Source organism: Microtus pennsylvanicus, chromosome 16 (assembly GCF_037038515.1).
Source record: "Microtus pennsylvanicus isolate mMicPen1 chromosome 16, mMicPen1.hap1, whole genome shotgun sequence".
NCBI classification, from domain to species: Eukaryota; Metazoa; Chordata; class Mammalia; order Rodentia; family Cricetidae; genus Microtus; species Microtus pennsylvanicus.
In genome coordinates, this window is record NC_134594.1 from 7,898,194 (window position 1) to 7,912,871 (window position 14,678).

Below are 14,678 nucleotides of genomic sequence, written 5' to 3' on the forward strand. Positions count from 1 at the left end.
TGAAGGCTTTGGACATCGTGAAGAGGATGAGAGGAAGGCACGATGGGAACGTCAAACAAAAGCTGGAATTGGGGAGAAAGCACGGAACAAGATAGAGGCGGGGCTTCCTCCCCAAGTGACCCCTCTCTCAGGTTCAGGGTTAGTAAGCTCTCTGAGTAGCTAAGCTTTTCTCAAGCATGGAGGTGTTGGGTACACAGGGCACTCTTAGTGAATTTCATTGATAGACCATGCTGGCGGGTGTGGAGCAGCCATAACGTCACCTGCTCTGTCTGCTGCCCACCACGCTTCCTTGGGGCTAAGCTACAGGCCCTGGCTGATGGCTGCCGCTAAATGGCCATTCTGATACTGCTTCCTCTGGGGACCTCAAGCTGCCTGTTTTTATAGGGACTCTTTGTCCTCCCCATCCCTGACCTATCACGGCTACCTCTCATGAGGCTCCAGTGGTACTCACTAGATTTTATCATTTCCAAGCCTTCTACTTATTTAAAAACCTCCAAATTGTTTCTGGAAGAAAAAAAAATAGTTCCTTATAGGAAACTGTGAAGCTTGACCTTGTAATAATTTGGGACTCCCCATGAATGTTGATAACGTCACCAAGGGTTTAGGTCTCATAAGTCCTGCGTAAAGAATGAAGCGTTTCCTACCAAAATAAAGAAAATCATCAACACTTTGAGCTTTTGATTGCGGCTCCTAGAAATCAAACTCAAAAAAGTACACAGTATGCCTGGGTTGGATTTCAGCGATAGCTGGGGCTGGGGTCAAGCTCGGCCGCAGACCCGCGTGCCTCACGTGTGCAATGACCTGACTTCCCATTCCCAGCGCCCACACAAAGGATAAAAAACCCCACTATTTGCAGTTGTAAAAAGAGAAGTCATTTTTAAGTTCATCAGTGAAGAAGTGACTAAAAATTATAGTATATTCATGCAATAGAATATTGCTAATTAAGGTAAATCCAGGCTGCAATTTCATATTTAATAGTCAAGGATAGATATGTATGGTGTCATTGCATTACTGTTATCATGGTTATTAAAAAATCATCTACAAAGCAAAAAGCAGCATTTGCTGGCTAGCATGTAGACAAAGGGGAATAGCCACACAATGCTGTCAGCAACGTAAACTAGTCCAGGCACCCTAGGAATCAACGTGAGAGTTTACAAAGGGTAAAAATAGATCAACCATGTGACCCGGCTACACTACTCCTGGGAGTGTACTCAAAGGACAGCGTGTCATGGAGATACTTGCTCATCAATATCCATCGCAGCGCTGTCCACAGTAGCTAAGCTTTGGGGTCTACTGAGGTGCCCAACAGCAGAGCAATGGATACAAGAATTGTGCTAAAGATGTTTTCAGCCCTGTACAGCAATGCAGTTATTTTGTTTGCAGGGAAATGAATGCAACTGGAGATGATAAGATAGTAAATTAAGCCAGTCTCAGAAAGACAAATATTGCAGCTTTCCCTTCATTTGTGGCTCCTAGATTTTCTATAAATGAATGGAATCGTGTATATATGTATGACACGGAAGTAAAACTGGGTAATCAAAGGGGACTAACAGCAAGGGAGGGACTTGAAGGGGAGGTTGGGGACATAGGCAGACACGCTCAGCGTACATTATATGCTTGCATGAAATAGCCTTAAGCCACTCCCCAACACACACGACTACATACCAAGAATGCTAAAGAAGTATGAACAATGTGCATATAAAACCAAGCAAAAGCATGGTGGAAACTCACAGGCCGAGTCCATGGAAGAGGGTGATCACATGGTCAGCTGACCACGCCCAGCTCATGCATCTGTTGTTGGTCACTTCAGAGTCAAGTGAATTGCAGGAACCTTTGGCCTTTCTTAGACTTTGAACCTTTGCTTCTTACTCATTCAGGAGCCTCTATGTGTGTACAGTGCGTTTTTGTGTGTGTATAGTGTGTGTGTGTGAGAGAGATACATGTATGTGGTGTGAAGTGTTAGATGTGTGTTATGATGTGTGATTGTGTGGTGTGTGTGTGGTGTGTGTATGTGATGTGGTGTTATGTATGTGATGTATGTACACGGTGTGTGTGCCTCTTATTTCTATTGTAAGTTAAAATTATTGGGAAACTATTGTTGAATTGGAGATTGTGGGTTCTTGGATTGTATTTTATTCTCTTATTTCTTCTTGATAACTATTCACAGGTAATAACGGGTGATCTGTATGGCCAGAATCCATGATTGGTCATCTATGAATGTGAATAGAATATAATTCCCAGGGTTTTGTTAGTATCAGAAAGCAATGACTCTTCTCAGCTTCAGAGACCTTGATGAAGTATGAGCAGGTGAAGGGCGTGGGCTGTTGGTGCCTGCCTTCACTTGCCTGGGAACCGCAGATTTGAAGCAGACCCAGGCATGAGTTTTTTCAGTTACCAAAGTCAACATGGCTACTTAGCCTTCCAAACCTTAGTTTTCATCTGAGTAACTTACTAATATCTGTCCACCAGGGTTTCGTGGGGATTCAATGACAGCTCATGGGGAAGCTCTGGGCTTTGCATTCCTGTTTAGAGATCCTCTTCAAAACAGCCTGCGTCTTATCCTCCGAGGTCTGTGCAGTCATGTCTCCTATCCTGCCCTCGGTCCTCTGCCCTGCACTGTGTCCAATGTCCTGCTCTCTGTCCCCTGTCTTATATCCTGCCTTTTGTTCCTTGTCCTGTTCTCTGTCCCCTGTCCTGCCCCTTGTTCACTGTCCTGACCCTGTCCCACATCATGTCCCTGTCCTGCCCTCTGTCCCACATCAGTCTTATATCCTGCCTTTTGTGTACTGTCCTTTGTCCCTTATCCTGCCCCCTGTTCCCTATCTGATGTCCCTTGTCCCTGTCCTGCCCTCTGCCTTATGTCCTGCCCCCTGTCCCATATCATGCCCCTGTCCCTGTCCTGCCCTCTGTCCCCTGTCCTGCTCTCTGCCCTCTGTCTTGCTCCCTGTCCCCCTACCATGTTCCCTCTCTTCTCCATTTTCTTTCTGCTCTTTTTCTTATTTTCTTCTCTCCCAAATTCTGCTTCCAGTTTTTATTTGTTTGTTTTTTGCTTTTTTAAAATTCTATTCCTCCTACATTCATCTCCGAAGACTGCTAGGGGAGTGAGATGTGGTTCACAGAGAAGAAAAGAGACACACAAACTGTGGTAAGAAAAACAACTCTTCCCTCTGCCGGCTTAGACCTGCTGAGTCATCCCTGTCTTCCGTGGGCAGCTGCACACGTTGCTCCTTCTTTACCTGCAGGATTCTGACCTCGTTTATCTCCGCGAGCCCTCTCCTCCAAAGCTCCATGTTGCTGGAGCAGATTGTCCTCTCACTATGCCCACAGAGCTCCAGCATCCCCTGACAGCCCGCCTCACAAAACTTCAGCCATCCCTCAGTTAATCTCAACACCCCAGGCTGTGCACTTCCACAAGGAATGCATTCTGTCCTTGGCCTCATATCTCCAGAGTCTGGCTGGGTCAGTACCTCACACTCAGGTGGTGCTTTGAATGATACTGTAACAATATGTAATCTGTCTCCACAAATTGAGATTCTACTCTGTGACATCTGCACGTTTCTTCCCTAAGGATTCAGTTCATGAAGCAGTGGAAGTGACTCACTGGGTGACGGTGCTTGCTCCACAAGCAAGAGGACCTGATTCCGGATCCTCAGAAGCCACACACAAACCCAGACATGATGGTGCACATCTATGACACCAGAACTGGAGACGGAAGCGGGAGGATCCCAAGAGCTTGAAAGAGCAAGTTTCTGCCTAATGGAGAGACCCTGTCTCAAGGCAGTAAGGTGGAGAGCCATAGGAGACATAGAACATCTTGCTTCAGTCTCCACATTCACACACATGGGCACCTGGGTGTGTATGCCTGAACATTTGTGTGAATGCACTATATGCGCGCGCGTGTGTGTACACACACACACACACACACACACACACACACACACACACACACTAACACACACAAAGATTTGATCCATAGATTTTTCAATGGGTCCAATAACAGGAGGACGTAATAAACTTACCTATATCTATTCATTGCTTTAAATTTTCATACCCCTGAGCTTCGTGGCCAAGGTTCCAGATGAGCTTGTCTGCCCATCTTCCTACACAAGCCCCGAGGAGGTCACACCCAGGTGCAGCTTCTTCACCTCTTGTTTTTGCTCATGCTATTTTCTTCTTTTCCCTCATCCTTTGTGGAAATCTTATTTCTCAAGCTCCGGTTCACATGATGATGTCTTTTTCTTGGTGGGATTTCTTGTACAAATAAACTGACGAGGAAGGAGTCACCGCAGCATCAATTTACCTAAGCATCCAAGGAACCGCTGTACACAGTAGGTGCTCAATAATTGGCTGTTGAGTGAGTGAAGGGTGACTTGGTCCTAATGACCATCCAATAGGTCATCCTAAGCAATGGAGAACAATTTTAATTTATCAGGGTGTGGGGATTACGTACACACAATTAAAAATGATTCCAGCTCTTTGGGTTCCTAGAATGATCTACAATGTGTTTTGAGAATCACCAGAAAATAATTGGTATATATATACATATATATATCATATATATCAAATAATATATAGATTTCTTTGTTAACTAAAGGTCCCATTTGAAGTGGAAAATGTTAGTGTAGCAGTAATCAAAAGGGATTTCATGCTTCATTTGTCCTGATTTACCAGAAACTTATTTGCCTTAATAGTATACAGAGTTACCCTTTCTCTGGAGGGGCTTGGATTCCAGGCTTAGGTGGCACTGGCCCTTCAGTATGCTGGGTTGGCCCTCTACCTACCACCCACCATGCCACAGCCTAGCCCAGCACCAGTTAGCCCTTTCTCTTGGGAGACTAAACGATCTGAAATACATAGGCTTCATAAACAGAAGCATAGAACATTCCATGCAGAATGGCCAGGCATTTTAAAGCACAAGCAAGATTTTGAACTCGGATGCTTATCACAGTGGCACAACAAACCATGGCCTGAATGTTTGTTCTAAAGCATATGTGTTGGAAACTTGATCCTCTTTGAAACAGTGCTGGGAAGTAGGGCCTTGTGGGAAGCATTGAGCCCACAAGAGTTATACCCTCAGAAATGGATTGATGGGATTATAAACAGGTCTGGCTGTGGCCAGCACTCTCCCTCCCTTTTCCCCTCCCCTGCCCCTCTCTTCTGCTCATCTTCCTTCTGTTCTGTGAGGATACCAGCCGCTGATATTTTGATCTTGGATGTCTTAGAATCCAAAACTGTGAGGAAATAAGCTACTGTTTATCAAGGACCCCGTCCCTGGTATTCTGGAAGAGCAGCAGAAAACAAACTAGACAACAAGACAAAAACAAACACTGGATAAGAAGCAACTCTACATCCTCAGAAAGCAAATGGTATGTGCGGTGCCCAGCAGGCAGGAATCCTCATGACATTGCCAGATGCCAGGCATTTATCACGTTGCTCATCGCCAAGAACAAGGAGAAGGGTTTACTCTGGCTCATGGCTTGAGGCTCTAATCTAATCATGGCAGAGAAGGCAGGGGAGGAGGAGCTACCTGTACTCATCTTGCCTTTTCCTTCCGTTCTTTATCTTCAACCACAGGCTCAAGCCCATGGGACAGTACCACCCCCTCCTCAGTCAGTCCTCGGAATCAGCCTCACAGACTCCTCCGGGAATGTGCCTCAGTGATGCCGCAGACATTTCTCAGTTCAGTCAAGCTGCTGATGAAGATGAATCCTCACACTCTGACATACTAGGAGAGCCAGCCTCTGGGTCCTCTGTGCAGGACTCGTCCTGACAGTATTTTGGAAATAGTTCTGGTCTTCTTAAGGAAGTCCCGTTTTTTTGAAAAACTGTGGAGAATGTTCGAATACTTTGTGTTGGAGGCTATCTACATTCTTCTCAAGTTGTCATTAGGTCAACAAAAAAGTGTGAACTATGTGTGAACGTTCACAAAATGCTATGGCTGGCATTTTGTGCTTGGAGGGCCAAGGACTTGCTTCATAGTTTCATATTTTTCAAAGTGTTTCTACCAAACTTCTTCCTTACAGATTTAGGATCCTGATTGATAGGAATGCTTGGGGCAATTTCTTCTCCCTTAAAAAAGCTATCAGAATTTCCCAAAACAGTTATTTCTTCCTTCTTTCTTCCTTCCTTCCTTCCTTTCTTCCTTTCTTTCTATTAACTAGCATTTGGTCAGTGGCTACATCTAGCTGCAAGAGAGGCAGAGAAATATGTTTTTATTCCACATGTTATTTTTCTAGTAAAAATGTCATATTCTCTTTAACAAATAGGAAGATGATGAATGTTTGGTCAGATGACTAACAGTCTCTCGTAAGGGTTTATTTAATTTTTTTTTTGACCATCACTCTTTATACACCTTGTGTGGAAGAAATATCCTCTGTTCACTGGTCTGAATTTGGTATAAAATGTCTTACCTCTGTGGCTTCTCTCATCATATTCTTCTGATTGAAATGTCCCTGGACTCTTCGTCTACGAATTCCCACTTCAGGACTCAGATCAGAGCTTTGCTTCAACACAAAGCATGGTGATTATATTCTCTTCCAGATTCTAGAAATGTGTACTTTTTAATATATACAGTGTCTTCTTTGCCAGCCTATGAATACAAAGGCATTAAGTTTCTGAAGCAGAGAAGCTAGCATATTGCTTTACTTGGAAGTAGTGTATATACCTTATTTGTTTTTGCTATTGCTTATAGCTTAGGGTAAAGCTGAAAAGGAATTATGAAGGTTCAGAACAGCCTGAGCAAACTCAAGTATAGTAAACATGCTGTCATGATGCTTGACTTTTGCAGAAGAAAAACGCTACTGGGGACATTAGATCACCATGGGGGATGAGGAATGAGACAAATATTTTCAAAATTATTTCACATCAATTACAATATCAACTCTTTTTGGATGACATCAATTTGAAGGTGGCCATGGTAAGGTATCTTTAGTCTTTATTTTATAACACCTTAAACTGATAACACATTTGCATATTTCAAACATACAACATAAAACATCAACTCACTAAAAGTCTTTAAATGTTCACCTTTGCCACCTAACTAATCCCACGTTCCTGACAGATACTGATTTTCCTTAAATTTTTGTTCAATGGAAGATTTTTTAAATGCATATAGAAATTCATACAAATTTCTTTTCTATCTTTTTCCAAGAAAAGCAAATTTCTGCACTTAATATATTTTTATTGCAAAATATATAGCTATTTATCTATCAATAAATCAATAATTTATCCTCTTCTCTCTTCTCCTTTTCTGCTCTTTCTTCTTGTATTGTTTTGAGGAAGGGTCTTACTATCTGTTGTAAGCCTACATAGAACTTGCTGTAGCCTAGGAAAGCCTCAAGGGTACGATTATCTGCCTCAGTCCCTTGAGCACTGAGATTTTTACGGGTGAGTGGTTTCTTCTCTTCCTACGACTGTATATTACTCCACTGAGCCATAATTTATTTAGTTAGTTAATGAACATTGTTGACAATTTTTATTATATTAATGTTACAGGCAATAGCTTTGTATTGATTCATGTATTTGTACATCTGTAGCATTTAGCTAAAGTAGAATTTCCAGGTCAATGGTAATCCGTATCTAACTAGAGTGTTTGTTCCCAGCCTTTGGTAAGATCACACTCATAACTTATAGTGACTTACAATTCCCTGGATGTGCCATTGGTATAGACATAAAAAGAGACACCCAGTTGGCATCCCCTTGGGGCCAGGTACCCTTTCTACCATAAGCTTGTTTCAGACAGGAAGGTAGATTTCAAGGCTTTGATAGATGCAGACAGGTAAACCTTCATAAATTTCTACTAGTTCATGATATTATCAATGACTTACAAAAGTGTTATTTTGGGGCAATCTTGCTAATATACTTTATCAAACTTCTGAAATTTTTCCCACTTGAGTCCGGGGGGAAATTAATTTGCATATTTACATATAATTGTGCTTTTTGTCTGCTCCATGTAAGAACCATATTTTGTCCCTTTCCTGTGGATGCTGTCTGTCTTTGTGAATTTTTCAGTTGAATGAATGAACATTTTTCTTAAAAATTATTTTTGATATGTAATATGCAGTTTTGGATATTTTACATATGTTGGAGATTAGCACTTTATATTTCAAGACAGAAAAAAATTAGAGACAGAGTCTCATTTCGTGGCTCAGGCTCACCTCAGACTTGACAGGTCTCTTGCTTCAGCTTCCCAGGTGAGACTGCTGGTCTCTACCGCCACAGCTGTCTGGAGTTGTAAGCAGTTCTTGCCTAGTTATTTGATTTTTTTTACTTCTTTCCCCTTAGAAAAGTTAAGAAAAAATTATAGAGCCTATTTTATAACTTTCCTGCGGTTCCTCTCGATTACATATCCATTAGAAAGGCTTTTAAAACTCAAGGGCTAGGAGAATTCTCAAATTTTTCTTTGTTTTATATTTAAATATTGAATCTACTTGAAATTTCAAAGTGCCATTTAAATGATTTCAGGCAAATATGTCCTTGGCATAATATTAATGAGATATAGTAAATTTATTTTAGATAAACAACAGATACATTTTCAAGATATTATGGCCTGTGCAATATTTAGAGTGTTTAGAACATTTATATTTGTATGAGATGATTATTCATTGTATGTCTGGAGTTCATATTTAAATGGCCTCCTGTGTTTTATCTGATGACTCCAGGTCTGGGCTCACTGGCCCACTCACTTACACATGTCAGCTGGAGCAGACACTCAGTACAGGCTACGCCAGGTCCTTGTACTCATGAGCATTCGCGATTTCAAAGTTGGCTGACATTCTGTGGTGTTGTTTTCTTCTCTACAGGTTCTGAAGCTTCTATGCACTATAGCTTATGTACAGATAAAAATATATTCGTTCACTTATGAATAACAGAATGAATGAATGAACGGATAAATGGGTAGATGACCAATTCCCTTCTGAGATTCTATCCAAAATTTCTATGAGAAATCATATCCTTCTAGGACCAAGAAGTATATCCTGGCTGTCCTGGATAGGTAATTCCTGATTGTTTTGCTCTAATGAAGACTATTTAATGATCAAAATAATTATCACAATTATTATTTCAAAGTGTTAGAAGCCTAGAATCCTAGAGTTATAAAACAGGGCTATTTTTTTTCTTAACGGGGACTTGAGTAATAATATTTAGAAACTAAAAGTATTTGCTTCACTAAATTGGACAAAAATAGATATAACATTTCTTTCTGCTTTTGAAAACACATTTATGCAATAGTCTTTTGTCCCTCTACTCCCATTTGCGTTGACAATGTGCAGTGCCGTGCTGTGCTGACTGTCCTTCCTCCCACAGAAAAGTGACACAAACCAAGCCACCAGGATGGATTAAGACTGTGACATCACCTGGGGGTGTGGCGCATGCCTTTAATCCCAGCACTCAGGAGGCAGAGGCAGGCAGATCTCTGTGAGTCCGAGGTCAGCCTGGTCTACAGAGTGAGTTCCAGGACAAGCTCCAAAGCTACAGAGAAACCCTGACTCGAAAAGACTCTGATGTCACTGCAGCAGCAGTCTGGTTATGCTACGGACAAAGGGTGACAGTAGTCTTGTCTCTGTCTAGTTTACTGCAGATTATTAATACAGTCATTCAGCAAACATTTCTTTAATGCCTGTTGATGCTAGACACTGTGCTGGGTGTGAGGGTCCAGTAGTCGTGGGCTCTGGTCCTCAGGGGACTTTGTAGAAGCCAAAGCTGGCTTCTACTGGCTGGTTGAAAGCTCACTGCTAAATCTCCAGGAACTCTGTGAGCCTCACAATCAACAACCATAAAAGGTTACACATGGAAATTGGCCAAGAGTAGAACAGGTCTTTGTTTCTTTTCTCGCCGCCCTTTACTTAACTCGAGTACTAGCTAATAAAGTTGAACTTGCCTGTCTGCTCTAGAGCCCTATATTACCAATGCATGTTGCTTTCCCAAACACACTCTTCTGCAAATGTTGAAGAACTAGATCCTAAAATTGTCATTGGCACTTGATGTAAGTAACCACCGTTAGATGATTGGTCATCTAAAGAAAATCAATGCGAAAAATTTTAAGGTATTCATGGGGAAGAAATTGATCAGTTTATGTTTTAAGTTTTTGTTAGTGTTTTCAGAAACTGATTGGTTTATGTCTTAATTTAACATATATTAGGAAGGAAAGATCATCTTCTTCACAGAGCCACTGAGAGTATTAGCGTATGTAAAGTGCATAGGCAGGGGGCTGGGCAACTAGAGCAGGCAGCACCCAAATTAAGGTCCAAGCTGTCTCCGTGCTCCATCGTTTATGCATATGCGGTTTCTCCATGGTGTGAATTGTGTGGAAGGTGAACAGGAGGCTTTAAATTCACCTGTGCTCCATTCGATAAACTAAAACTATCTCTTTAATTAAAAATAAGGGAATGATTTAAGACACAGTAGCCCAGCTGCTGAAAGAAAGGACAAGCAGCATTCTGTGGGAGCGGGAGAAATGCCATGATGCTGCTTCTTAGTTTGGTTTTGATGACGCTGGGAACTAAAATTTGAGTCTCAGTCTTAATTTCTTTTCCCTTGCTGCGAAGAGACACCATGACCAAGGACGCTATAACAGAATCGCTTAGCTGGGAGGTTGGAGGGAGAGCTCCTGGCCATCACAGCAGGCAGCAGGCAGGCAGGCAGGCAGGCACTGAAGCAGCAGCTGAGAGCTTGGTGTTGAGACAAGAATGGGGGTGGGGGAGAAGCCTAACAGGTAGGCTTTTGGAACTTTGAAGCTCCCCGACTTGCCTCCACGACATAACCTCCAACAAGGTCACATCTCTTAATCCTTCCCAAACGGTTCCACCAGCTGGGCACCATGCATTCACATACACGAGTAAATGGAAGCCATTCTTATTCCCGCCTCTGTAGGCTTCGCACAGACTAGCTAATCACTGTGTGCTCAGGGCCCAGCCCATGCTTCCCCATGGCATCTGACAGAAAGCCCTTAGTAAAAAATAAGTTTACAAACCCCAACTCACTGTTTTTTCCTTTGTGCTTGTCTTCCATTTTCTGAGTGAAAACCTGGTCAGACAGTCTCCTGCAGGCTGCTAGTTCTAGGTTTTGGAAAAATGTTTGATCTCTAACAGGACCTTCCAGTGTCTCTAGGGAGAAAGATCACACTTCATCTTTGGTTCTCTTGACTATTTGTATGTACTAGAAAGCTTTCTTTTTCCCTTCCCTAAAAAACATAATTTTCTTATGGAGAACCTATATGCGCTTTGTAGATTGTGCCTTCATTGTTACTGTTTTTGGTAGAATTATAAATTATAAACGGTGTTGTTTCTTAATTTTATATTCTAGTTTGTTTTTGTTGGCAGCTAAGGAAGCGATGGCTTTTATCTTCTGATTTGCGCTCTGCTGCCTTGTCAAGCCTATTGATTAGAGTTTATTTTAAGAGTCTGTGGCGTTTTCTACTTTCACAATCATTGCTACCTAAATAAATAAAGAGAGGCTTGTTTCTTCCTTTCCAGGATGTAGGTAACTTCCTTTTCTTGTCTTATCACACTAGCTATGGCCTTAAGCAGGAGAAAAGTGCAATGCTATCTTTGCCCTGTGACTGTTGTTAAGGGAAACACAGCCTCTCGCCACTTATGTAGGTGTGTGTGTGTGTGATAGATCCCTTTAGGCTAAGAGATCTACCTCTTTTACAGTCTTACTTTTTAAGATCCACAGGCTGGAGCTGATTTCTTTTCGTATGATCTATTGACATGTTTGGTTTGTAGCCTTCTTCCTTGACTTGAGAAGAAGAGAAGGCGAAGAAGGACACTCTACTCTTGAACCTTACAACTGCCTTCTTCAAGGCGGCTCTGCTGCTCGGGTCCCCCACCCCCAGTCTCCATTATAAACCCCGGAATCTCTATCGACTGCCTGGGAAGAGAGGCAACTTGTGGTGGAGTGATGAGCTCCAGTCTGGACAGCTGTCTCTTCTTATCTGCGTGACCTTGGAGAAATCACAAAACCGCAATTTCTAAAATCAGTACCGTAATTACCTTATCAGACTGTGGGGATACTTTCAAATGGTAATCGCTCTGAAGGACTCTACAAATTTAAATTACCTTAGAGGAGACATTCTTGGAGGACAGGATTCTTGTCGGTTCATTTCTGTATCCCTAAGTAAACGCTTCATGCGCATCTAATTATTGCACAGCTACACATACTCATCCCCCAGGGTGGTACCGGAAGACTGCGCAGGGGCGTCACTGCGTGGCCATCAGAATCCAGTTCTATGATCTAAGACTGAAGGGCTGGCACAACTCTTGAAAAATAATCAGACCACTTGGATGGTTAAATGTCGTGAGCTAGAGAAAGCTTTTAACAAAATATTGGCTCAGGTCATTGGTAGCTAGCTAGGTTTTGTTTTTGTTTTTTTAATTTTTATTTAGAAGATACCCTCATTGCAGGAACTAGTGGCCTAAATAAGTGAAGAGAGACAGTGGGGTTTGGGTTTCTCTGCTTTGGGTTGGTCCTTGGCTTTTTCCTAGAGGAAAATTCTTATTTACTGTGCTTGATAGCAGAGAATGAGGATGGGGGACATGTAGCCCCAAACCCATAGTTGGTCTTGCGTTTCCATTTTTGGAGCATCACGGAGACCACTAGGTGACACTCTTTACCCACCTATGCTTCTCCGCTGGGCCCTCTGCAGGGACCTTCCTTCCAAACCAGTGCGTTTTGTTAGGCGTGCGGGTGAGGGAGAAGAGTGCTGGCAAAGGAAATAGAAATGAAGCCCCAGAATCAATGTGGAGGGCTGATTAGGGTCATCTTTCAGCCGCTCGGCCAGACTTTACAGGCTTGTGTCCAACTCTTTTTAAAACTGATTTTAAGAGCAACATGCAATTGGTTTTCATTCTCTTAATCCTTTAACAAATGACAAGATAAAAGGAGATGGCTCGGGGTGTGGGACTGAGGAGGTGCCCTCGGATGCTCATGTCCCTCCCTCGCTTTCCTAAAGCCATGAATGAGGTCATGGACCACCGAGAACCTCGAAGCCACTTCTCCAGGAAGTTGAGAAAGGATTTGGGCTCTCCTCAGAATCGGATACCATTAGGAGAAGCCGAGAATATGGCTTTCGGAGAAACCTCCCTGGTCTCCGGGACGGCGATGGTCGGCAGCTGACTTCCGGTGTATGACACACTCACAGAAGTCTGCCATTTGTCTGGAGACCACACTCATGAAACCTGCTAGGATTCCAACATGGCCCATGCAATTTTTGGTTGAGAGAAGTTAAAGAGAACTTCCTTTCTTACATCCCTAGGCTGCAACCCCCAGAAAGCCCACAAATCAGCCCCAACCAAAGGACCCAGAAATCAAAGATTTCCCTCATTTCATTTGGGAGCCATGGGATCTGTCATTACCTTTTTAATGTCTGTTCTACCTTTAATATTAACTTGCATCGTTTCTGTCCATTATTGGACAGAAACATTTTGGTCACTATTCATTTGTTTATTTATTTCAACTTAGAAATGACACAACTTGAATCATAGCTATTTCCCTGTACTGAATCTTCCTAAAGCGTCCTGCCCCTCTCCCCGACTCACGAGCTCTGATTTTCTTTGATTTGCTGCGTGTCTTCCAGCACACACCACCTCGAGCTGTGTAATAAACAGCTAAATATAGTCATAGTTTTGGCAGCTCACTTTTGGAACCTGTCACGGGGCCCCTGAAATGGGAATTAAGCAGGTTTAAGACACAGAAGCCACCTCTGCTCTGCTTGGGAAGAGAGGACGTTTCCTCTGTCATGAGTAAGTGCTTGTGTTGTACGTTCCTGCCCTGCTTTGTTTAAGTAACAACAATAACTTTAATGGTTGTTAGCAGACGCTCCGTTAAATACGCAGAACCCCTTTCAGCAGGAACCCCATCCGGAAAGCTCTGTATGTGAAACCAACACTGTGTGACCGTTCCTGAAAGGAAGCTGGGTGCCAACTAGGTGACAGCCACCTCTACTTGAGAGACCCATTACAGTGCTTGAAATGGGCGTTCTGCTGATTCTGTGCAGAGAACCCACGACATCTGCAATAGGCTCACCCAGGCCTTCAGTCTGCATGGTCCTCCACGAAGAAATGAAAGAACAGGAGGGAGAGAAGGGATGTGGGGGAGAGAGGAGGCGAGGGAGGAAAAGGAGACAAAGGTGGGTTGGTTGCAGTACATGGGAGTCTCGACTTTCTGGAGCATTCTCCCTGGTGGTGAATGCTAACTAGACTGAGCGTGTCATATCTTCACTAATCAAGCAAGTATTCCTAGGAGGTAGATATGGCCCCCAAAACCACTCTGAATGTCACTAGAATTTAAAGCCAGGGCTCTCAGAGGGACAGGCAAACTGAGTTTAGTAACTCTTAGGACACCAACCAGCCCTTTCACTACCACTTTGACCTAAGGGGTGCACAAATATAACACTTCCATTTAAAAAGCAATGTATTACTGAGGCTGGCTGTGACGCGTTTTGGAGACATCGAGAATGAAGACATTGTTTCGAGGGACACAAAGTTTTCAGGGGTTTTTCTCAGGGGAGAGAAGTCAGCCGTGCTTCACGGACGCATTGCTTTTGGAGACTCTTTGGGTGGACTGTAAACAAACCTCAGCCAGGGGAGTGAGTCCCACCTGTGCTGAACTGCAGCCCTGAAGACCCTGCGCACTGCAGCTGCGCCTTCTGGTGCCTTGTGATCTTCTTGTTGGCGATGTTA